The 24,327-nt window shown below is 40.1% G+C and overlaps 1 protein-coding gene across 3 annotated transcripts in view; it reads right to left on the bottom strand.

The window, feature by feature from the left end:
- Positions 1–24,327, bottom strand: part of PTPRD (protein tyrosine phosphatase receptor type D) — a 1,795,899-nt gene that overhangs the window by 1,308,215 nt on the left and 463,357 nt on the right. For all 3 annotated transcript variants that reach the window (XM_075931585.2, XM_075931586.2, XM_075931588.2), the window contains exon 4: positions 10,706–10,812. The gene's annotated coding sequence lies outside the window, so the exon portion shown is untranslated. The remainder of the gene's footprint in view (positions 1–10,705; positions 10,813–24,327) is intronic.

The following is a 24,327-nucleotide window of genomic DNA, read 5'->3' as shown; positions in this document are numbered from 1 at the left end:
CTTGGGGGAGCATACTAAGCTGCACCCCTACACACTCACGGGTACCCTGTTTTTACCCTTCACCTCCCTAGGCTGGGTCACACATAGGGTTGCCAACTCACCTGGAACAAACCCATTGCTGCAAATGGCATCCAGTATGATTGGTCTGGGAGAGTTGGCAACCTAGCCACGGCCGAAGGTGACTGCAGAGCTCTGGGACAGTGGAGGGACCCTGAGTGGCAGCACAACTTCTGGGGCTGGTGGGCAGAGGAACCCCAGAGTGTAGGACCCAGGGATGGCAAAGCTGGTGGTGGGTCAGCAGCGGAGCTGGCCCGTGGATGCAGGGAACCTGGATGCCCAACCTTGGATGCAGAGAAGCTGGGTGCTAAACCCGTGGGTGCTGCAGACCCCTCTGTATCCTACTTCCTGTATCGATGACCTTACTTTGCAAAGAGTGCCACTGATGTCTGTGGAAGTACCCATAGGCACTGACTCCATGGGTGCCCCAGGACTGGAGCATCCATGGGAAAAAATTAGTAGGTACTCTGCACCTACTGGCAGCCAGGCTTCTGCTCCCTGCAGTGCTTTTGCTCACTGGCAGCCCCCTCTGACCAACATCTCCCTCTCCCTTCCAGTGCCTCCTGTGAAATAGCTGTTTTGTGATGTTCAGAGGCTCTGGAAGCAGAGAGGGGATGCTCATAGGGGAGGAGGCTGGGAAGCCACATAGGAGGTAATGGGCTGCTACCAAGTTCAAAAGGCATTTTTCCATAACTACAGCACAAAGACTGCTTCTTACTATGTATATTTGCATTGCCTAGAACAAATGGGCCCCGATCGTTGATTAAATTGTGACTTGGTCTACGGGTCTGCACATGTTAGCAGAACCTCCCTTACATCTGTGCATAGGCTACCTGGTCCTTATGTCTAGTTGCAGGGAAATAACTGGACATCACATGCCTGCTTAGTGCTCCACCATGGAACAGATGGGGGCTGTGTACAGGAAGAGAGGTACCGCATGGAGTTTTGGCTCTGATGCACTTGAACATGTGTCAGACAATCCAGTCGGTGTTGTGAATGTGACACTAAGGACATGTCCGCATTAGGAAATTATTTAGATATAACTAAGTTCAACTTAACTCCTGATTTTTCAAAATCGAAATTGCGTGTCCCCATTAAGAGGAAGCCTCGAAATTATTCTGAGGTAGTGGATGTGCTACTTCAACTTAGAGGTAATGTGGGTGTGCTACCTCAACTTAGAGCCCCAAGAAGCACTGAGGAATAATTAGTTCAAATTACTCTGGGGGTAGTTATTTTGAAATAGCGGCACCAGAGTATCCACACTAAGGGTATGTCTACACTTGCAGCCTAATTCGAACTAGGGCTGCAAATGCAAATGTAGGCATTCGGAATTGCAAATCAAGCCCGGAATTTAAATATTCCATGCTTGATTTGCATGTTCCCGGTCGGGCGCCATTTTTGAAATTTACAAGCCCGGACTAACTGCCCGCATCTACATGTGGCAGGGAAACGGGCGTTCAAAATAAAGCTCTATTTCTTTATTGCAGGAGGAATAACAGGTAGTTTGAAATAGGGCTTTATTTCGAACCCCCATTTCTCTGCCACATGTAGACGCGGGCAGTTAGTCCGGGCTTGTAAATTTCAAAAATGGCGCCCGGCCGGGAACATGCAAATCAAGCATGGGAAATTTAAATCCCAGGCTTAAGTTGCAATTCTGAATGCCTACATTTGCAGCCCTAGTTCGAATTAGGCTGCAAGTGTAGACATACCCTAACACTATTTTGAAATAACTAGAAATAAGTGTTATTCCCTGAGGAAAGCAGAAGTACAGATTTTTAAATAAGTAGGCTGTTATTTCAAAATAACAGGCTTGGTAGAGTGGATTCTCCGCTTATTTTTTTTGAATAAAGCGGGCTATTTCTAAATAACTCCCTAGTGTCTACCAGGGCTAAGAGCACTTCAGTGCTCACTAGCAGAGCATATATTGCAAATCATATCTGGTCTGGCACATTCACCTCCTCCAACACATGGCTATCATAATATATATCCAAAAAGTATCTTGGTGTATTTTATATATTCTGGTGATATGCTTAGTCGGTATATCATTGTGTGATGTATGTGAAATTTGTATATAAAGAATTTGGTGTGCTGAAAGTATGTTCTTTAAAAGAATTTTAGGGAAAGTGCATAAATCAAGCCTACTCTAGACAAAGTAATGTGACTTTCCCCGTCTTGCTTGATTACAGGCAGAGGACAATGAAAGTACATCCACATATAAGGCAAACAAAGTAATTAAGCTAACAAGGAGTAAGCAAACAGCTTAGTGAGCTCACCAGGGGAAAGAGTATGCCTGGCTCTTGAGGCAAAGACAATGGATTTGGGAAATACTGGGGGAGAATTTTAAAAAAACAAAAAAACCCACCCACTCCAGATCTTCTTTTTGGGGGGGAATTATTTTTTTGCCCAGCTCTACTCATCATTAAAATACAGCCACTATAGAAGAGAGAGATGTAGCAATGAACTTTACTGAAACAGTACATGGCACTGCTATACTGCCACACAACACTTCAGAAAATACAGTGTGAAACTGGGACATGCAGCAACACATGCTGCTACTATTACAGATGATAATGCCTCACCTTTATATTCATGAGACAGATGATTTTAATGCAACCATTTAACTGAGAAATAAAACAACAGTAGGTTTGTTTTCTACACAGCTCTATTTCCTTGGGCTTACTATTGTGCAAGAAACATTTTCCTTTTCTGGATGGCTTCTTCTCTCAGCCTAGTAGAAATTTTCTCCAGCTACCTCATGTGGTAAAGGATCTAATTTGCAATATGCCATAAATGCCCTTACCGTGTGTGTTCATATATGTATGGATATTGACCTATGTGCGGAAGTACCAATTCAGGAAAACATTTAAACAGCTATTAATTTTCTTTCTAATCCAGAGCATTTAAGCACTTGCTTACATGATATCCAGAGCAGATTATGATATCCATATTCAAGTGCCATGCTTGATTAAACAATGGCAAGTCCTGTGGCACCTTATAAACGAACAGATTTATTGGAGCATAATCTTTCGTGGGCAAAGACCTACTTCATCCATGCATGCTTGATTAGTTTCATTAAAACTAAAAACTCTCACCAAATTTTCTGGAAAACTCAGAAGCTTGCACATTTTTTTAGTGAAGATAGGGCAAACCAAGATTGAGATGTGCTTCAATTTGGGCTGGTTTATAGTTTTATGTAGAATTTGTGTAACTCAGCATTTCTAGATGAATTTTACTTTGGGGCCTGGGTTGTTTTAACCCACAATTCAAATTGAAACTAAATAGGAATAAACTCAACCAAAGCAAAATAGGAAACACGTTTGTATTGATTATCCCTTTGCCTTATTGCTGAGTTGTTCACAACACTAGTAAATGTTGTGAATGTGATAGTAAGTGGGATCAGATGTTATATTTACTAGTGCAGTGAATACTTAAACACACGACTTCTGCCTCTGCAAGCAATACCACTCCTATTGTAGAAGTCTAAAAATTAATGATTTATTAGATTACTGGGGTCTTAAAAATAAATACAATTCTTACAGATAGTAGATTGGAAGGTCTGGGGCATAGATAGGGTCTTCCAGTTCTAAAATGCTGTCAGCGTGTTCAGTCTGTGACATTAAGCTATTTAGACAAGCACTTACAATTTATTTCCTGTAATTATTGAAAACATCCTTTATCAAAGAAGGATAATCATTTCTAAAGAAAATTTTACTTGCAGATATATTGCTTGTAGGTAACATATTTATTTATATTTGCTAATTAGAGGCAATTGCAGGAGAGTGGGATAAAAACAGCAACATAGTATCTTTAAGATTAACTAAAAGAGTTAGACTAGTCCAGTAAATACAGTGGGAAATTCAGATTATATGCTTTAGTGATTTTAATTTTCAGGTCAAGCTAAAGGTAATGAGCAGAGAGCAAAGTGCTGCTTCTGACGTTTTATTCCAAACCACTCAATTCACTTTGTTACAGGCATAAACACATTTTTGTTTATTTCAGCACATTCATATGGAAACTTTAAATTTAATTCAAAAAACAGACAAAGAAGTGAATAACGGATTTCTGATGAAGCTTGTGCCACTGAAATTGGATAAATAGGAATTTAGGAAATTAAGATGGGTAACATGTAAACTTCAAATGCTTGAAATGTCCTACTTTGCTACACTTCTGCTTTGCTACACTTCTGAAATGTTAGCCTGACAAAAGAATTCCAGAAGCCAAAAAATACATCAATTTCTTTAAAAGCGAGAGGCGAGATGCAAAATGCAGGTTGGACCTCCTTGGCCCAGCACCCTCTGGGAGCTGACTAGTCCTCAATGAGAAATTTTGCTGGACCAGGGGGAGCTCATTTCTGGCTCCCAGGCTGCTGGCCCTAATCCCTACCCTAATCCCTACCCTGGCCCTGAATCTCCCATCCCCAATTGGCTTTCTGGCGCCCTCAGCAACCCAGCTCAGCCATTGCAGCAGTCCAGCTGAGCTGCATGCCAGCTCCCAGCCTTCTGCAGCCCAAGTGAGCTGGGTGTCGTTCCCACTCCCGCCCCCCCGCAATGTGCTGAGTTCTTGCCCCCTCTCCCTCCCAGCCTCTGCAGTCAGCTGGGACTTTCTGATCCTGGAACATCTGTGGTCCTTCCGGACCAGGGATCCAGGGATGTTGCCAGATCAGCAAGTTCTGATTTATAGGGGTGTAACCTGTACTGCAAAACTGTTTTGAATTAAACTGTATTTACTTTTTATATTTGTACATGTTAATATTTTAAATGGCATATGTGTTGGTGTTTGCATGATACACAAAAATTATGTAAAATATTAAGGTTTCAAGGTAAAGAACTCAAGGCTTAAGAAATGCCATAATTTTTGCAACCTTCATTATGGCTCTCTTGTGCATTTGCATTATGGTAGTCTTCAGTTACATGAGCACATCCACATACTATTTTTTCCACAGATCCCCTGCTAGGTTAATGCGCAGCTATTAAATATTTTGCTTTTTTCCTCAATTGTTCAATGTGTGGCCTGGAACTTATTTACAACAAAGCCTGTTCTGTAGACAGAAATATTAATTTCTTCAAAAACTTTTTTATGGAACCGATCACAACAGTATCCAAGTGCTTCTCAAACATTAATTTATTCCAAAAACCTCTGTGAGGTACTAGGGCAACATTATTCCCATTTTACATATGAGACATGAGGCACAGAATAATTGAAGTATCCACTATTTGTGAGTGCCCAATATGAGACTCCTGCAACTTGATTCTTCAGAATATTTTCTAATTAGCACTTTCAACAGTTTCTTTGACTTCAGTTGCAGCCGTGACTGCTTAGCACTTCTGGAAACCAAGCCCCAGAGTCTTAAATCAGGGATCCAGAAAATTAGGAATGCAACCAATGCCTACCTATGAAATGCTGGTTCAAGTGTCTTGCCTGTAGACACTAATAATACAGCAGGCAAATATTTTATATATCAAATACACACTTATGTATAATACAAAGATAGTCACAATTTGAAAAGATATTTCTATTCAAATGGACTTGATCCCATGTGATAGAGATTTATGGGTTTGATGTTGGTTCAATTAGCAGCTTTGCTCCAGGATTCCTTTGTGGTATTGAGCAAATAACAAGCTATAAAATAAGTTATGAACACTTTCTTTCTCTTGCCATTAGCTTTTCTTGTCTAGGTTGTGAGTTGTCAGGGGACGGGAACTGTCTCTTACTATGTGCTTGAACAGTACCCAGCACAATACAGACCTTATCTCCATTTGTAGCCAGACAGACCAACCCCCCATCTCATCCATCTCTCTGAGGTTCCTGAAGCATACAGGACAGAGAAGGAGCAATAATATCAGCATAGTCTATGCTGGCTCATCTGATCCTGAGGAGCTGAAAACAGATATGTGGAGAGAGAGCGATTAAGTCAATAAGCTGGCCTCGAGGCTGCGAGAACTGCCCCGGCTGGCACCCATGTTGATTCGAACACACACACAGTCCCTGGGAGAGGAATTTCCCACTGAGAAAAGAATCCCCAGTAATTCCAATTTAGTTATCTCTCTTACAAGTGTAAATTAAGTTCACAACTCCCTTGTAAGAACTGGTCTCACAAAAGACAGACCAGCCCCATTTGGCATGACAGATAAGAAAGAGAAATACGTGACCCAAAATGGGTATAAAAGATGGGTCCAGCACACACTCACTTTGAGTGTCATTCTACCCTCTACCTGCTGGTCAGGTTAGGTGTTTGACCTCCCGAGGTTCTATGGGGACGCCCACCTCATATTTTCGTCTTTCCTAGGAATTGAGGGACCGGCCCTGGCCTGACATGCTGGAGTTGAGAGGCACAGAAGGGGGTAAAAATTGTACCTGGATGTGGTCCTCTGTCTTAAGTGTACACATAGAAAGAGTAAGCTGTTACTTGGTACCATTATTTCTATTTTTCTATCTTTATCTTCTTTGTAACCATTTTTAAGATCTATATTTTGCTAGTAGTTAAGAAATAGAGCAATAGCCATTGTAACCATATGATTTATAAGCTTCCTCAATAAACCTGTAACTGTTTAAGTTTTAACCTGACTCCTTCAGTTGCTGTAACAGAACCAGGCACAATTTAAAAAGAACTTCAGCTGGTCATTAGGGACAGTATAGGAAGAGCTTGGGCGTTTGGATTTGTGTCACGCCCAGGTGGCAAAATCCTTTGGGGCACTTCTCAGCCTTCCCCAAGGCTGCCCGCTGTGAAGGAATTACGAATTCTAGCAGCTGAAATCTGAAGTGTAATAAGCTCTTCCTATAAACTTGGGGCGTCTGAGAGCCTGTTGGCTGCCCTCTGCGACGGGACCCCGGTCCTAGCAGTAAAGTCACAGACGTTAAACTATTTTTCAGGGCGCCCTCCAGCCTCCTAGGCTGCCCACTGCAACGAGACTTTGTGTCTCAGCAGTTGAAGACTTGGGTGTAACACACACGCACACACTGCCCTGACCGTCAGCTGACACCATTGGGACATCTAAGAGCTACTGCAGTTTTGTTGAGATGTTCTCTTCAAGACAGATGTAAGCTTGTAAACACCATTCACTGCATTTAGGTTTGGTGGGGAGCATATTCTAAGAATTCTGGCCCCTCGTTCTTGTCATTCTGAAATGACCTTTTGGATGAAACTTGAAATACTAGGCAAGAGAATAATTAATTTCCTTGTTCTCAATGGGCCTAATTTTTTTCATAACAGATTTTATCCTAAGTATTATCACATTCTAGATCAATTTTGTCAAATAGTCTGCCCAACTTATTTCCTTATGAGGGGAAAAGTTCACAACATATCAGTGAACTGGAAAGCTAATTTAAAAGTGATCATGAAGTACCAATAATGATATGCACATGGCTGCCTCTAATGCTGGTCTGGAGCAGGTTACAATATCTATAACAAACTTAGTTTCAGGTCCTTCACTTTCCATTCTTTTTAATTCTCTCATTTTTTAATTTTAATTTTAGTTTGTAGTTCTCTTTAAATTTAAGTAAATCACACTTCTCAGGAAGATTCACGCTGTTGCCCAATAAATGAAATGGGATAGTTTATTTCTATTATATAAGCATATCTAAATAACTTAGCTTTGCTCTTCCTGAAATCTCATGACACCTAGGTCTCTGAGTTACTACAAAGTTATTCTCTTGAATTAGGTCTCCCTGAGGGATATGCATTCCAGTACATCAGTGGTCTCTTGAATAGAGCAGACAAGAGGGTGGTGTGAATTCTGGGTTCTGCTTCCAAATCTACCGATGAGCCTGTGTAACCTAGAGTATTTACACAGCTGTAATATGGATATATTATTACTCATCTATCACAGAGGATTGATGTCATTACTTGTCCCTGAAAACTAGACAATATTCCTTAAAGGTCAGATATGAAGCATATTTTGGTATTCTGTATATGCAACTCTTGAATGACAGGCACTTTTCCATGTATAATCAGAAGGAAGAAAAAATTACATTAATTGAATATGTTTGCAAAGATTTAATCCGCTCTTCCTACAACTCTCTCCTTATAAAGATTATTCCCTCCTCAGGCATCATTAGGATACCATCTCAGTTTGCCAGACTATGCAAAGGTTGGTTTGAGCATTATGTTCACAAAATTAAATACTGTAGCCCTTAAGCTTGAGACTGTCACTATGCATACAGTTTTGAAGACCATAGTAGGGTCATAACACTTCAATAGAAACTGAAGGTGACTTTGCAGCATATGTAATTTAAATATAAATATGTAACCAGAACAGGGAAAATGTCCTTTGAAATATCGGATACCCTGGAACACAAGTCTGACTCCAATTTCAAGGTGCAACTAATTAAAGGAAATGATCAACCATCAGAGTGAATGCCAATATTGCATAAAACATACCACTTCAAACAAAAGCCATCATATGTAACAACCAGCATCTCACAGTCCTCATCTTTGCAAATTACCTCATGACATTAGCTTAATAAAACATAAAATCTATTAATAATGATCTTTTAAAATAGCCAATTAGAAGACTGTTTAAAACTGTACAAAACCTCTTGATCTTTTGCATAACAGAGAAATAGAGTGTATGAACTCAATATCACAGCCCAGTATCATGAATAATCTTTCCTATTCACATATCAGCTGTCCCTCAAGGCAACTTTAAAAGTAAGTAGTGTCAAAAACGTCATGGGGATCCATTACATCTAATATGTATCAAAATAGGGTACGGCTTTAAAAAAAAACAAAGAACACCACCTCTTCCCCCAACCAACCTAACTCTCTACTTCAATCAAGAACAAACTGCATTAAGTTATTTTCTTCTCTATGCATCACCAGATAAAGAAACCTCAAAGCAGAAAAACACATTTCCCTCCCTGAGTTTGAAACACTTCAAAGATTAATTGTTTTTTATTTACAACACTACATACATAATTATGAGTTAAGGTCAATTTCCCATGGCTAGTTGTGGAGCAAAAGTGTAACACACCTTTAACTCTACCGTCATGCTTAATAGTCAGGTGAAACATTGCCAAGTTACAGGAAATCCAGAATTAAAAACAACCGGAGACTGCAATTCAGCTCCCTCCATTAGACTGATTACCTGCAAGCACTTCTGACAAGATATATTTTCAAGACCATCCAAACAGTTAAGGATTAAAACATGCTGAGCTTTGAGTGTATTTAGTAATATCTTCAGTGCTGAGATTCAATTATGCTATTAATATTTTCTTATTTCACCCTTTAAAATAGTATCTGAACACCTTCTGGAATTTATTTTATTTAGTTGGAAAGTTTATCCATTGGTAACCTTCAGCAATTTAACAGATCCTCTAGGAACTTTTTACTCTTTTAATTGCATTATATTGCCCTGGGGATTTAGAGGTAGTGTTAAGAAACAGAAGAAACCAGCACTATTACTTTAACTAATCTGATTTTTCCTCTTTCTATGAGCACCTACTGGCAACAGCTTCTCTTGGGATCATTTGAAACTTACACTTACTGAACATTAGACAAATCCATATTTAAAGGTGGTCTGAAAGCAGTACATGGTGTAATTTTTAAAATCGGTAGATCCACCAACTGCTTTAAGAAACTAAATAAAACGGTTTTGGGGATTTTTACTACCTTCCTCCCCTTCCCCGGATTGTGACATTAATCTAGAAGACTAAATGTTTTTATTCCTCTCAAACAAGGTCAATTTTTCTGTTGTTTAGAATATCCCCCATAAATGTCATCTCTTTTTCCAGTGTTCTCCCACTCCAAATGCACTAACATTGCTAGGAAAGTTCATAACAATATGCCCATTTCTGACAAGCCTGATTTGTGGAGGCCCCATACAGGAAGGGTATCATTGGAGGCATCGGTTGTCTTAGTGTGTCCTTCCTGTGCTAAATTCCTCTATTTCCTTCTCTTTGTTTCCTTAAAAATGCATTTAGAAAGCAGCAGGTACAACTGTTCCACCCTGCCTTGCACTAAGGAGGTCAATGATTAAAGTGAATCCTTTTGTAGAGTCAAGATTTTTCAAATTCCAGACATTAGCTCTGTATTCTTTTGATAACAAAGTTTCTTAGTGTTTTGATGATATTTCAAAATGATAAAGTTGGTTCATTTTCACCCAATATTTCATCAAGATATGAACGTTGAACAATGATTTCCAAGGAAGTCACAGGATTTTTAAATTAGCTTGAAATTAAACTCCAAAATAATGTGTGTTCCTTTAAAAACAAACTATGCAAACAGGCAGTTTGTATATCTATGTTTATCTTTCTCACAGACAGATTCTATTATATGCCTATGATATATTCATGGTGCACCAGATGATATGCTGTACTATCCATAAATGTTTATGTTTAAATATTTTCATATTTTAGGTTTTAAAAATAGCTGGGCATTGTCTTAGCTGAGTACTTATATTCATCATAAAGTGGTGTCACTAATTTTCTAAAAAGCCATTCATATAATATTAATATAATCCTAGCAAGTACGCTTTTTTTTTTTAAGATAACCTTATGCAGCTTAAAACTGAACCAGTCTAAATTCCTAGACAGATAAAGGCATTTTTCAGCACATTATTAACTGAATTTTTAATTGTTTTGTTTCTATAAATCAGTATACTTTGTACATTAAGTTTTAAATGAACCTCCAAATTTTTAAGACTTTGTCTACCTGGAGTTGAGGCTGATCAATTCTTCCAATGCTGGCACCAACATTCTGTCAGTCAAACACTTAATTAGTTTACCAAAGGCCAGGAAAGCAGTTTTCTTTTATTCCGCCTGGAAAAAAATATTGGGTCCGTCAATTTTTTCATAATCTTTTAAGCATAATAAAATAATTCATTATGTTATCTTTGTCATATTAGGGATACATCAGAACATTCACACAAAGGACTGAAGCATAACCCATTCGACTCTGTGACTTACTCCTAAATTTGTAATACAGCATCTGTAAAAGTGAATAGGACCATCTATACTTTATTTATTTGACAATTCTCTAATTATCTATATTAAATTCTGAATTATATTCATTTATTACAATTCAATCAATGAAGGGATATATTCATGTAAGGTAGTCATTTCTAAAAACTGGCATTGAAATTTGCCAAATCAGAACATCCAACAGTGGAAAATGAAATACATTTTAGATGACTTAAGATTCAGAGTTGTATTGTAGTAGGAAAGAGAGCTTAAAGTTGCTTTTGAATTAAATCTTACATTACTGATCACTGTTTTCTTGTCTTACTATTAACGAGTAAAAAATACAGAGATTGCAGAATTATGAACTACTGATCTATTGATGATTTTTAAAACTGAAAGGAAAATAGTTGATTATTGCTGGGTTTCACTGATATGAAAAATCTCAGTCACCACAATAGAATCCAATTATGTTTCTAAATGAATACAAAGTGAAATGTAAAACAATGCAAAGGCTATTTCTTTTTATTTTCATTTTGAAAATCTATTTTGATGTAATAACCAGATAACAAGCTTTTTTTGAAAAATACATACACTCTTCACTATATCTAAATATGTTGCAATATACTCATTCATATCAATTTCATTATATACTATTGTCTGCAAGAAGATACCTCTATGGTTTAAACAAGGAACAAAACCATACAGTCTCACTACTCTGTCATATCCTAGCTCCCAATTCTATTAAAAACAGAGTGCATGATCTCTCACAAACTCACTATCTCAAAAGAATGGCTTTATAGTATTATTGTATGCTATGATAATTAAGAGGGTATGTAAGCAAGATTCAGAAAAATCATAAGTATCTCAAAAACATGGAGATATTTATACATCAGAGTTGTGTGTTTCTAGGGGGATGCAGTTAATAGATGGAAATATATGAGGCAATAAGGCCAAGTATGGCTACTGATACAGATAGTCACCAAAACACAATAAAAATATATTGGGCAAAGAGTCACTACAAGTTTGACAAGGCTATGAGCTTCCAGATACTGTGGAACTAGCTGAGAGAATTACACTGTTATGTTACATTTTGATTAAACAAAGACTGTGCATGGCTCGCTAACTACAAAAGCAGCTCCTCCTCTCTTGGAATTCACACCTCCAGATCAGCTACTAGAAGTGGGCCTCATCCTCCCTGATTGGATCCACCTCATCATCTCCAGCCTGATTCTGGCCTGCATATTTATACCTGTCTCTGGAAATTTCCAATTCATGCATCTGACAAAGTGGGTCTTTGCCCACGAAAGCTTATGCTCCTACACTTCAGTTAGTCTATAAGGTGCCAGAGGATTCCTCGCCGCTTTTGCAGATTCAGACTAACACGGTTACCCCTCTGATACTTGACTGTTATGTTACATTCTAATAGTATTTTCATAAAGAATGAACCACTTAATTCCAGACAAAATACATGTTAAAGTGGAGTTAAGGATGTGAGTACATATAAATAATTTACGGCAAAATACATTAGCGTTGTTGTGATTACCCATACTCCAATCATCATAAACCCAGGGAATTCAATGTTAAATTCAGATGTCAAGTAAATCCAAAGATAACAAAGTATGAAAATTGAGTTAGGGTACCAAAATCTCCTCTGTAGTATCACTATGCACTATCCATATGATTACAAATAAGGTTTGTTAGTGTTCATGGTCCCAGATTAGTTTCAACTGAATTTTTAGATGAATATTCAATTTGTTTCTCTCTCTTCTTTCATAGCATAAATTCTCATCAAATTCATTCTACGGTCAAGATGTTAATATTCTCCCTAAGCTTATAAGACTATTTTTCATGTAAAGCAAAAAAGAGCTTGAGCCCATTTTAAGTGTAAAGTTTAATTCACCTTAACTATGCAGCCACAATTAGATACTCCATGATGCATGGTCATTATTGATGACAGAAATAAGAAATTAATATCTAATACAGCTAATGATAACACCTACCCTTTGAAAAAATTCACATGATCAAAACTCACCCCCTCAGATGAGCTTTGACTAAAGACATCCAGAGAATATTAGAAAGTATGAATATCAGTTCTTAGAATTAAAACTGTTCCAAAAGGAATATAACAATGACATTTCCGTGACATTTTTCATAGAATCATAGAATCATAGGACTGGAATGGACCTCGAGAGGTCATCGAGTCCAGCCCCCCACCCTCAAGGCAGGACCAAGCTCCGTCTATACCATCCCTGACAGATGTCTATCTAACCTGTTCTTAAATATCTCCAGAGAGGGAGATTCCACCACCTCCCTTAGCAATTTATTCCAATATTTGACCACCCTGACAGGAATTTTTTCCTAATGTCCAATCTAAACCTCCCCTGCTGCACTTTAAGCCCATTACTCCTTGTCCTGTCCTCAGAAACCAAGAGGAACAAATTTTCTCCTTCCTCCTTGTGACACCCTTTTAGATATTTGAAAACCGCTATCATGTCCCCCCTTAATCTTCTTTTTTCCAAACTAAACAAGCCCAGTTCATGAAGCCTGGCTTCATAGGTCATGTTCTCTAAACCTTTAATCATTCTTGTCGCTCTTCTCTGTACCCTTTCCAATTTCTCCACATCTTTCTTGAAATGTGGCGCCCAGAACTGGACACAGTACTCCAGCTGAGGCCTAACTAGTGCAGAGTAGAGCGGCAGAATGACTTCACGAGTTTTGCTTACAACACACCTGTTGATACAACCTAGAATCATATTTGCTTTTTTTTGCAACAGCATCACACTGTTGACTCGTATTCAACTTGTGGTCCACTATGACCCCTAGATCCCTTTCCGCCATGCTCCTTCCTAGACAGTCGCTTCCCAACTTGTATGTATGGAACTGATTGTTCCTTCCTAAGTGGAGCACTTTGCATTTCTCTTTATTAAACCTCATCCTGTTTACCTCTGACCATTTCTCTAACTTGCTAAGGTCATTTTGAATTATGTCCCTATCCTCCAAAGAAGTTGCAACCCCACCCAGTTTGGTATCATCTGCAAACTTAATAAGCGTACTCTCTATCCCAATATCTACATCATTGATGAAGATATTGAACAGTACGGGTCCCAGAACAGACCCTTGAGGAACTCCACTTGTTATCCCTTTCCAGCAGGATTTAGCACCGTTAACAACAACTCTGTGACTACGGTTATCCAGCCAATTATGCACCCACCTTATCGTGGCCCTATCTAAGTTATATTTGCCTAGTTTATCAATAAGAATATCATGCGAGACCGTATCAAATGCCTTACTAAAGTCTAGGTATATGACATCCACCGCTTCTCCCTTATCCACAAGGCTCGTTATCCTGTCAAAGAAAGCTATCAGATTAGTTTGGCATGACTTGTTCTTCACAAACCCATGCTGGCTATTCCCTATCACTTTATTACCTTCCAAGTGTTTGCATAGGATTTCCTTAATTACCTGCTCCATTATCTTCCCTGGGACAGACGTTAAACTGACCGGTCTGTAGTTTCCTGGGTTGTTCTTATTCCCCTTTTTTTAGATGGGCACAATATTTGCCCATTTCCAGTCTTCTGGAATCTCCCCTGTCTGCCATGATTTTTCAAAGATCATAGCTAAAGGCTCAGATACCTCCTCTATCAGCTCCTTGAGTATCCTGGGATGCATTTCATCAGGACCTGGTGACTTGCTGACATCTAACTTTCCTAAGTGATTTTTAACTTGTTATTTGTGTATCCTATCTTCTAAACTTACCCTCTCTCTGCTTGTATTCACTACGTTAGGCACACCTCCAGACTTCTCGGTGAAGACCGAAACAAAGAAGTCATTGAGCATCTCCGCCATTTCCAAGTTTCCTGTTACTGCTTCTCCCTCCTCACTAAGCAGTGGGCCTACCCTGTCCTTGGTCTTCCTCTTGCTTTTAATGTATTTATAAAAGGTCTTCTTGTTTCCCTTTATGCCTGTAGCTAGTTTGATCTCATTTTGTGCCTTTGCCTTTCTAATCTTGCCCCTGCATTCCCGTGTTGCTTGCCTATATTTATCCTTTGTTAGTTGTCCTAGTTTCCATTTTTTATATGACTCCTTTTTTATTTTGAGATCATGCAAGATCTCCTTGTTAAGCCAAGCTGGTCTTTTGCCATATTTTCTATCTTTCCTACACAGTGGAATTGTTTGCCTTTGGGCCCTTAACAACGTCCCTTTGAAATACTTCCAACTCTCCTCGGTTGTTTTTCCCTTCTGTCTTGCTTCCCATGGGACCTTACCTACAAGTTCTCTGAGCTTATCAAAATCTGCCTTCCTGAAATCCATTACCTCAATTTTCCTATCTAGCTTGCTGATCAGTGGGTTCCTGACAATATCACAGACATTTAACATAATCCTATAAAATTAACATAACATAATTTCCTAACAACTGAAAATCACATTCCCATCCTAATGCATCTGACCATATATAAACGGCGAAATTCTTCTCTGATACACAGTGAATTAATGTAATTGTATGGGAAGCGAAGCCCACATTCAAAGAGGTGTGGGGCACATGCAACTTCTGTCTATTTAAAACTGAACTTCATCAGGCTTTCATGAAGCCATTCTCTTTCAAAACTCTTTTCCCCCTCATTTCAGTTTTCAGTGGCAGTTGCAGATATGAGGGATTTCCAGGAATAACCTTATGTTAGGATAAATTTTGCTTAATAGGCCTTCAAATTAAAACACAAATTAGCATCTGAAATTCCCCAAACAAACATAGAAGCACAAGAGAGTTCCACTTGCACCAATGTACATGCTTGCAGATAGGCCCAAGGCTGAGACATCTGATGTTCTCTTTTCACTGCTCCTGGTTTATAGCCCAAAACAAGCTCTTTGGCTCCCAAGCTCACAGATGTTCCACAATCCTCCTGAATGGCAGAGCTGATCTGACTTAATTAAACTTCTCCATTCTCTCGGAACCCCTTTTCTCTTTTTTGATTGTTTGTGTTCCATCTCATTCACTCACTCCTTGAATTCCCTGTGTTCTCTCTTTATCCCCTCCCCTCTTCCTAGCTCTCCTCACATTCACCGTCATTCTCTCTCCTCCATTCTTAGCTTATTTTTTCTCCTACCCTCAGGAGAGCCACAAAGATTATTGCCATCTGCCTGGAACTGAGGCTAGTGATTTGGTTTTTCTCTTTGTGATAGGGATGCTGTTGGATCAAAGATACCAATGCCAGAACTCAACACTTGTCAACTGGGAGAATATATCACTTCAGTTCCTAAATGAATGAGCTAGTAAACATAAAGCTTTAGGATGTCTCCTACCTATATTTGCTATTCTAAGAACATAGTAACTCTATTTCTTGCACACTGAGATGCTCCTGCCATGTGGGCTAAACCCCATTTTTATTTTCTGGGTGAAAAACATCAACAAGGGCCCTGACTGCTAGATGCCTGTACAGTTAGAAGTACAAGATGCAGCAGGGAAGTTAATATTTACACACATTCTTCAGAACACCATGTGGTTCCATACTCAAAGTTGACTCTCATGCTCATCACTGATAGCAACCAGACACAAGGAAAGGGACCAAGAATACAGCTGTTAGACTTTAGCAGCACCAAGTTATTTCCTGTCAAATAATCTTAAATCCTGCCTTAGTTATCACTGAAATAATGCAACACTGATCACGCTCTTCTAATAAATGTTAACATGACTTTCGTAGGATTATGAAGACACACAAGTAGGTGCAACCGAAAAGACCGAGAGGAGACATAATAGTTTTTAAGTACATAAAAGGGTTGTATTCTCCAAAGTGTTTAGGTGCCTCAGTTGCAGCCTAGCACCCCATTTTGCTAGGCACTGTACAAACACAGAATACAAAGCAATGTAGAGTAAAATTATGGTGATTTACATGAGCTAAGAAATTGACCCTCTGTGATGTAAGTTTACAGCACTCCTGTAATACAAATGAAATTCTCTTCACATTGTCCTTCATGCAGCGTACTTGGAGAATGACCCATTATAATACTCTTGGCTCTTCTAACACTTGTCAGGAGATTTGAGCATCTCTGAGATTGCCACCAAACAGCCAAAAATGTTCTTTACTAACTTGCGGACAAGCAATTCCAACACTCAAACATGCTTTTTATGTGGAACACCTATGACAATTTTCTTCAAAAAAAATTATTGTCAGACTAACAAAAACAACCAAGAGGTTGTGGCACACCTGCAAGTTGTTCACGGAACACCAGTGTTCCACAGAACATAGTTTAAGAAACACTACTCTACATTGTAACTTTTATTCATGTTTGCAGTCTGTTAGTAATATAGCTGACTCTCAATACACACCAGAATTAATATCCAGTTAATCATTCAAAGTCTGTGAACTTATACCATGTCTTTAAGACTTTGCTTACTGAGATGCTATTTTCATGTTATTTCACTCCTACCCTAGAATTTTAGATGATGGTGTTTCCTTGAGATTTTTTTCTGACCTTGTTTCCTATATTTAGTTGAAAGTGATGTATCACATCATTTATCTTTGAAGCTTCATTCACAATCATTAAAAAAAAGAATATACTATTAAGCCTCTGTAATCCTTAAGCATTTTTCTAGACTTGTCTTTTGAAGTTCTGTACCAGTAATGTCATAAATCACTAAACTTACAAAAGCAATAAAGGTTTTAAAATACAATTTACATGTTTCAAGCCTTCAACACCATATTCTAGTTTCTAAATGTAAAGATGGGTGCTGATATTTTTAAAACTGAAAAAATAGGTAAAAGAAATTAGGGAACTTCATGGACAAATTTTATTTATCTGAATCTGAAAATATATAAAATTAACTTAAATATTATCCTTGCATATTCTCTGCATATTCACATTACAAAACAGGATAATTTGTGACATACTACTGCCTATTTCTATTAGCTGTCACTATTTCCTTCAGTAAATTAATATTTCTCACCAGAAAGTCATGGACTGTAGTCCTCTTTAACATCAGTAGACCATTAATATTTATGGGGGGAAACAATGCGTCTCCTGAGAGCAACTGGTATTGTCCTCTCCTGCACTACATTTTCAGGAATATGGGATCTGGTCCATTTATAGTCCCTGTTGCTTCTTGCTCACCAGTAGCTTGATCCTATGGAAACATTCTCTTTCATTTCAGAGAGTTTGGAGTAAGGCTCCAGTTGTCCATTCCACTCTGGAGGAGCAGGCAGGGCTGCCTTCCTACAGACCTCAGGAAGGGACTGAGTAAAAGGAGGGGCTTGTGGCTAGTCTGAGTAAAAAGAGACCAACCCAGACACAGAAACAGCCACACCATTGTAGACTTAAGGAAGTTGTAAAGTTACACTTTATTTGGTTAATAGACTAAAATATTTGTACAAAGCTTTTCATTGCAGGGAATACATGGGAACCACCACAGTACAATATATTTATTAGATATGTTTCTTATGAGACAATTTTGTATTTTAAATATAAAGATAAATTAACCAGGGAATAGCTGGGAATTACACTGCATACTATTCCCTGGTTAATAATACAAATTAGCAGCAAGTTTAGGATTGTGTTTCCTGAGGATTCTTTTGCCTGGTATCTATCCAGCAAAACTTATAAAATAATAGTCTATGTAGTCTTCTAGCAAGGAAAATTGAATCATTGCAAAAAGAGAACACAGGCACTTATAAAAATGCTCTGGATACCTGTGACATTCCCTGATTATCATATGACAATATTGTTGCTATCACCGATGTATAACCGCAACGCATTTTATGTGAAGTATGACTCATGGCCAGAAAGGATTAAACACACAGAAGACTAACTGATCCAGAGTCAGCTTGTGGAGATGTATTTAAAAAAAGCATATAAAGCATGTAATTAGGGCCCTTCAATGCTAGATAGGCCAGAACTTTGAAATACAAACTTAATTGTGTGTTTAAAAGTCTCAGAGGGGTAACTTAAAAAATATATATTTTAATACAACCAATAAGACTCATCTGAAGACATGGGTTGTGCCCACAAAAGCTCATGAAACCATATATATTTTTGTTAGTCTCTAAGGGTATGTCTACACTACAGCACTAATTCGAACTAACTTAATTCGAATTAGTGCATCTAGACCTAAAAAATAGTTCGAATTAGCGTTTTGCTAATTCGAACTAGCATGTCCACATTGAGTGGACCCTGAACCGGGGTTAAGGATGGCCGGAACCAGTGCCGGCAGGGCATCAGATTAGGACTTAGAGCGTGGAGCTGCTGTCTCAGGCTAGCCGAGGGCTGTGCTTAAAGGGACCCAACCCCCACCCCGGACATACAGTTCTCAGGGGTTCCCTGCTCACTTGTTTAACTCGATGAGGGACAGCAAAGCAGTCCTGGCTTGGAGTGCCTTGAGTGCCCACACTCGGCACATCACAGCACTTGGCCATCAGCCCAGCTGCACCTGACGCAGGCTGCCATCCAGGAAGGGGAATCAATCGGGGGGCTGCAGGAGAGCTTCCACCACGAGGAGCCCGCAGAGCCAGCCCAGTCCTCCCCATCGGGGGCTCGTACCCCATTCCTCCCTCACCTCCTTCCACTTATCCCTCCCTAGCCCCCCTTCCTAATGTACAAAATAAAGGACACGTGTGTTCAAAAATAGAAACTCTCTTTATTGTACAAAACTCGGGGAGACTGGGAAAAGGAGAAGGGAGAGGGGAAGAGAGAGGTTGAGAGAGGGGAGGGCAACTAAAATGATGAGGGGTTTGGAACAGGTCCCATATGAAGTGAGGCTAAAGAGACTGGGACTTCTCAGCTTAGAAAAGAGGAGACTGAGGGGGGATATGATAGAGTGGTGTGGAGAGGGTGCATAAAGAAAAGTTCTTCATTAGTTCCCATAACAGAAGGACTAGAGGACACCAAATGAAATGAATGGGTAGCAGGCTTCAAACTAATAACAGAAAGTTCTTCTTCACAAAGCAAATAGTCAACCTGTGGAACTCCTTGCTGCAGGAGGCTGTGAAGGCTAGAACTAGAACAGAGTTTAAAGAGAAGTTAGATAAATTCATGGAGGTTGGGTCCATGGAGTGCTATTAGCCAGGGGGTAGAAATGGTGTCCCTGGCCTCTGTTTGTGGAAGGATGGAGATGGATGGCACAAGACAAATGGCTTGGTCATTGTCTTCAGTCCATCCCCTCCAGGGTACATAGTGCTGGCCGCTGTTGGCAGACAGGCTACTGGGCTAGATGGATCTTTGGTCTAACCCAGTACGGCCATTCTAAGGTCAGGGCTCAGGGTTGGGGGTCTCACTGGACTTCCTCGATTTTCATGCACACCTGCTCCTGGGTGGCCAGCCTGGCAGCTATCCTGCCCTAGATGGCCACTTTCCTGTGCCTAGTGCGGAGGTCGTGGATGAGGTCCACGATGTCTGCACTAGACCAGCGGGTGGCTGGCTTGAGCTGTGCCAGGTGCAGGGTCTGCTGGCTGGGTGCTGGCAGGCTTGCACCTGGCATGGGCACCATAGCCAGCCTGTGCCCCTTTAAGGAATCCGGGGCCGGGAGGGGGGCAGAAGAGTTTCCCTGGTGGTGCCCAGAGTGTCCACCAGGGAAAGCTGGGGAGGGCAAGCCTCCCACTAGTTCGAATTAAGTGGCCACACAGCCCTTAATTCGATCTACTTAATTCGAACTATTTGATCTGAGGAAATGGGTCTGGCCCACGAAAGCTCATCACCTAATAAACCATCTTGTTAGTCTTTAAAGTGCTACATAGTCCTGTTTTTTGTTTCTAAACAAATCAAGTACCACTTCTCTCCTGGAACCCATGCTTCAGTGAGTCGTCCTATACTCATGTAAATTGCAGATTTTTTTGACTCGTAGTCCGCCCTAAAATAAATTTCCCTAGTTTTAAACATAGAAACAGGTACAAGATAATGCATGCAGCAAGAAAATCACTGAAGAGTCTGAAAACTGCTCAGACAGCTACAACTATTAGATATAATTTTACTTTATCTACGAGTAGCACAGAACCTTTTTGTTAAACTCATAACAGTGAACAAATTGTTCATAATTGCTTCTGAGGATAAGAAATAAAAAAGCAAATTCAACAAGCTCCTTAATATTAGCCTGCTGTCCTAGGGCCAACTTCACAGTTCATAAGTAATGAAGCCTGTCAAGGATATAGTAGGTGATACAGCCAAGGATACACTAGAGCCTTAGAAATAGAGCAGGAAAATGGAAGAAAATTATAGCAGCATGAACAGTTTCCACACAATGCCAATTGCCAAGCATATATTTAATTAACACTTTGTGTAATATTGCTGGATTTAAAAAAAAGTTGTAGTTGTTATGCATAAACAAATACAACAGATGAGTATATGTTCATGAGGGGCATAAGGAGGCAGCATGGCATCCTGATGACCTGGAGGAGGAAGTTTCCCTAAAGGCCCCTTGGTGGGCAGAGCCAGAGTGCCCTGGTACCGCCCCTAGGAAGCAGAGGGGTGGAATCATGAGAGAGTGAGTTCCCAGCACAGCTGGAGCCCATCAGCTGAGCAGGTAGTAGGCTCAGCCGAAGCTCCAGGGGCAACGGAGAGCCTTACCCTGCCAACACCAGCAGGATGACTGATCTGGCCCACCGGGATGACTGCCAAGCCCCGAGGACTGTTCCAGGACGTTGCAACACCTGCGGGAGCACCGTAACTATGAAAGGCTGAGAGACCCCTGTTAAGGCCTGAGGCCTACCCTGGCCCCAGGACCCAGACTAGGCCCCAAAGAAGGGGCTGGGCCGCCTGGACCAGGGCTTGAAACAACCCAGGAGGAACATGTGGACACCTTGCCAGTTCCTTCGACACCCATAGAGCCTGCTGACCAGAGTTGGAGCAAGATAGGATCCCAGGGGGGACTGGAAAGTGGCCAGGGAGAGCCGACCTAGTGCTGGCCAAGGACATGGAGTTGGGTTGTGGCTCGGACCACCGATAGCTCACTGACCAGTCCAGCGTGTTGCGACCAAGAGCCCCGCCGACCTGGAGGCAGCTAGCGCTGCCACTGATAGGGCCCTGGGCTGGGACACAGGAGTGTGGGTGGGCCTGTGTTCTCTTCCCCTGCCACCCTTTTCCCTTAGGTGTTAGGTTGCATCCAGAAGGGAGAAATCACCTGCACCTGTTGGCTCTACGCCAGCAAGAAGGCCTGACCACTGGCTCAGCCTGCAGACAGGCCTACGACCTTAGACCCTTTGGGATTACTTACTGTTTGTTTGCTCGCCCTGCCCTCACCACAGGGTCTGGCTCATCAACTGCTTGCCTGCAGCCCAAGTGCCCAGGCTTATAAACTGTGCCTGTTTGTTTGCCCTGCCCTGATCCCACGATGGGGCTCTGAGACTGGCTGTGGGGAGGCGGCGAGGCCGCCCACAGTGTGAGACCACTACAATGGGTCAGAGGCAATGGGTGTTTAGCTGCAAGGACTGATTTAACTGACTGTGGCTATGACTTTATGTTATGGGATCCTGAGATACAAAATGTGAGGCGATATCTTGGGAATTATCTTGTATCTCTGATGCATGTGAGGCTATCACTTATAGAAAACCTCTGGAGCTGTGAGTATGGACCTTTGCAGGCAGATAAGGAATTAATCCAGGAAAAAGGAGTTTCAGAACATAGACCAGCAGCAGATACTGCTAAAGATCTCAGCTTTAAAAGAGCAAGGGGATCTTGGAGAAGAAGAGATTAGTATTTTGCAAATCGACTGTGCCTGTTAGTAACTTCAAGAAAAATCTCTGCCCAGTCACCAGGGTCACCTTTTCAGTGTCAGCAGGCTAAAATTCTTGTGGAGCAGGGTTAGGGAGTTTTCACTGGAACTGGCTGAAGCTCTTGTTTCACAGAGCTGTAGTAATTCCAAGTAATTATTTTTTTACTTTGATCTTTTGAGACATATGCAACCTGGTAGGAACCCCCTAAGAAAGGGGAAATACATCAACCATTTTGAAATAGCACTATTTCGAGAGAAAAACAGGGTTATTTCAAGATAAATCCCTTTCCTCGGTAGTAAGGGTTATATTGAGGGAAGGGTTTTATCTCAAAATAACCCTGTTTTTTCTTTCGAAATAGCACCATAACGCGATTATGCAAATGAAGAGCGGGATATTTAAATCCCTGCTTCATTTGCAATTTCGGGTGTCTGCATTTGCATTCCTCTCTCTCGAGAGGAATGAATTGTAGACATAGCCTAAGAGAATTGGCAAAGCAAACATGTTTGTCACCCATGCAAATTGTTTGAACTGTACCCTATACTATCTTATTTATTCACTTTTTTAAGACACACTCATCTTCTTTTTAAGTCTCTGATGTATGGCCTCTACCCTTATACTCAGCTTTGGTTTAAAAAACATCTCTAAGCAACATAAAAAAGACCCTGTGCCATGCAACTACAGAAGTTTAATGGAAATCTAAGTTCCTGTCATGGAGCCCCATCCCTCACCTGGTAGTTACTGTCCCAACTAAAAACCTTAGCCATATACAGGGTGCTGATAATACATGCTATTTTCTTAAGATAATACAACCAAGTTACACAAAAACTCTCTAGGTCTGATTCAATGTTCACTGAGGTTAATTTATCTCTCTACGTTAATATCAATGGCCTATGTGTTGGACAACATTCATTGTAGTTCGCATATCTTTATATCCTTACCCAGGTTCCAAAACTGTCCTTACTCAGACACAGGCAGAGTGTGCAGTTGCTCGTCTTGTACACAAAAATTAGGTGCTTGATTTTAGAAAATATATCTGATAAATAAATCAGAAATGGAAAGCTGTTGGGGAGATACAAGGTGTAATGCAAACACATTGTTTGGCTACATGGGTGATCACATACTGTAGACAGAGAAAAAATGAAATGCATTAAATCTGTTCATTGACAGAAAGTCTAACTTGCTGAAATGAATGAAGCTGAAGTAATAGTTAAGAGTATACTGGAAACTGTATTCTTGCCCCTAGATTATCTATACAAGATGATTGCATTTTAAAAAGTTTTGAAATTCAATTCTGAAAGCACAAATAAAATAATAAGGTTTAGAAGTCTCTTTCCCAGTTATCTCCACTTTTATGTCAATTGTACAACCCTGAAGGTGCATAGTCAGGGTCTGACAATAGTTTGATCACAGAGAAAAGAAGGCAATTGTATACTAATTGTGATTTACGATGAAAAAATGAACAAATCTTTATTTGGTGAGTATACAGTGAATCGAGACTAAGACCCTAAGGAATATGTGATTCTTAAGTTTTACGTAGTGAAGCAGATTTGAACTGTACTTAACAGGCAGAATTGCATATAAATTGCTTTAGGAAAAATCAGTTTGGATCTCTTTATTACTTGTAATTTAATTTGTTCAGAAGTGAAATGTTTTAAGAACATAATGTTCAACACAAAAGGTTGGA

Source organism: Pelodiscus sinensis, chromosome 6 (assembly GCF_052426305.1).
Source record: "Pelodiscus sinensis isolate ZL-2025 chromosome 6, ASM5242630v1, whole genome shotgun sequence".
Lineage (NCBI taxonomy): Eukaryota > Metazoa > Chordata > Testudines > Trionychidae > Pelodiscus > Pelodiscus sinensis.
The sequence above is the reverse complement of the archived record's forward strand: the minus strand, read 5'-3'. Positions and strand labels throughout refer to the sequence as shown.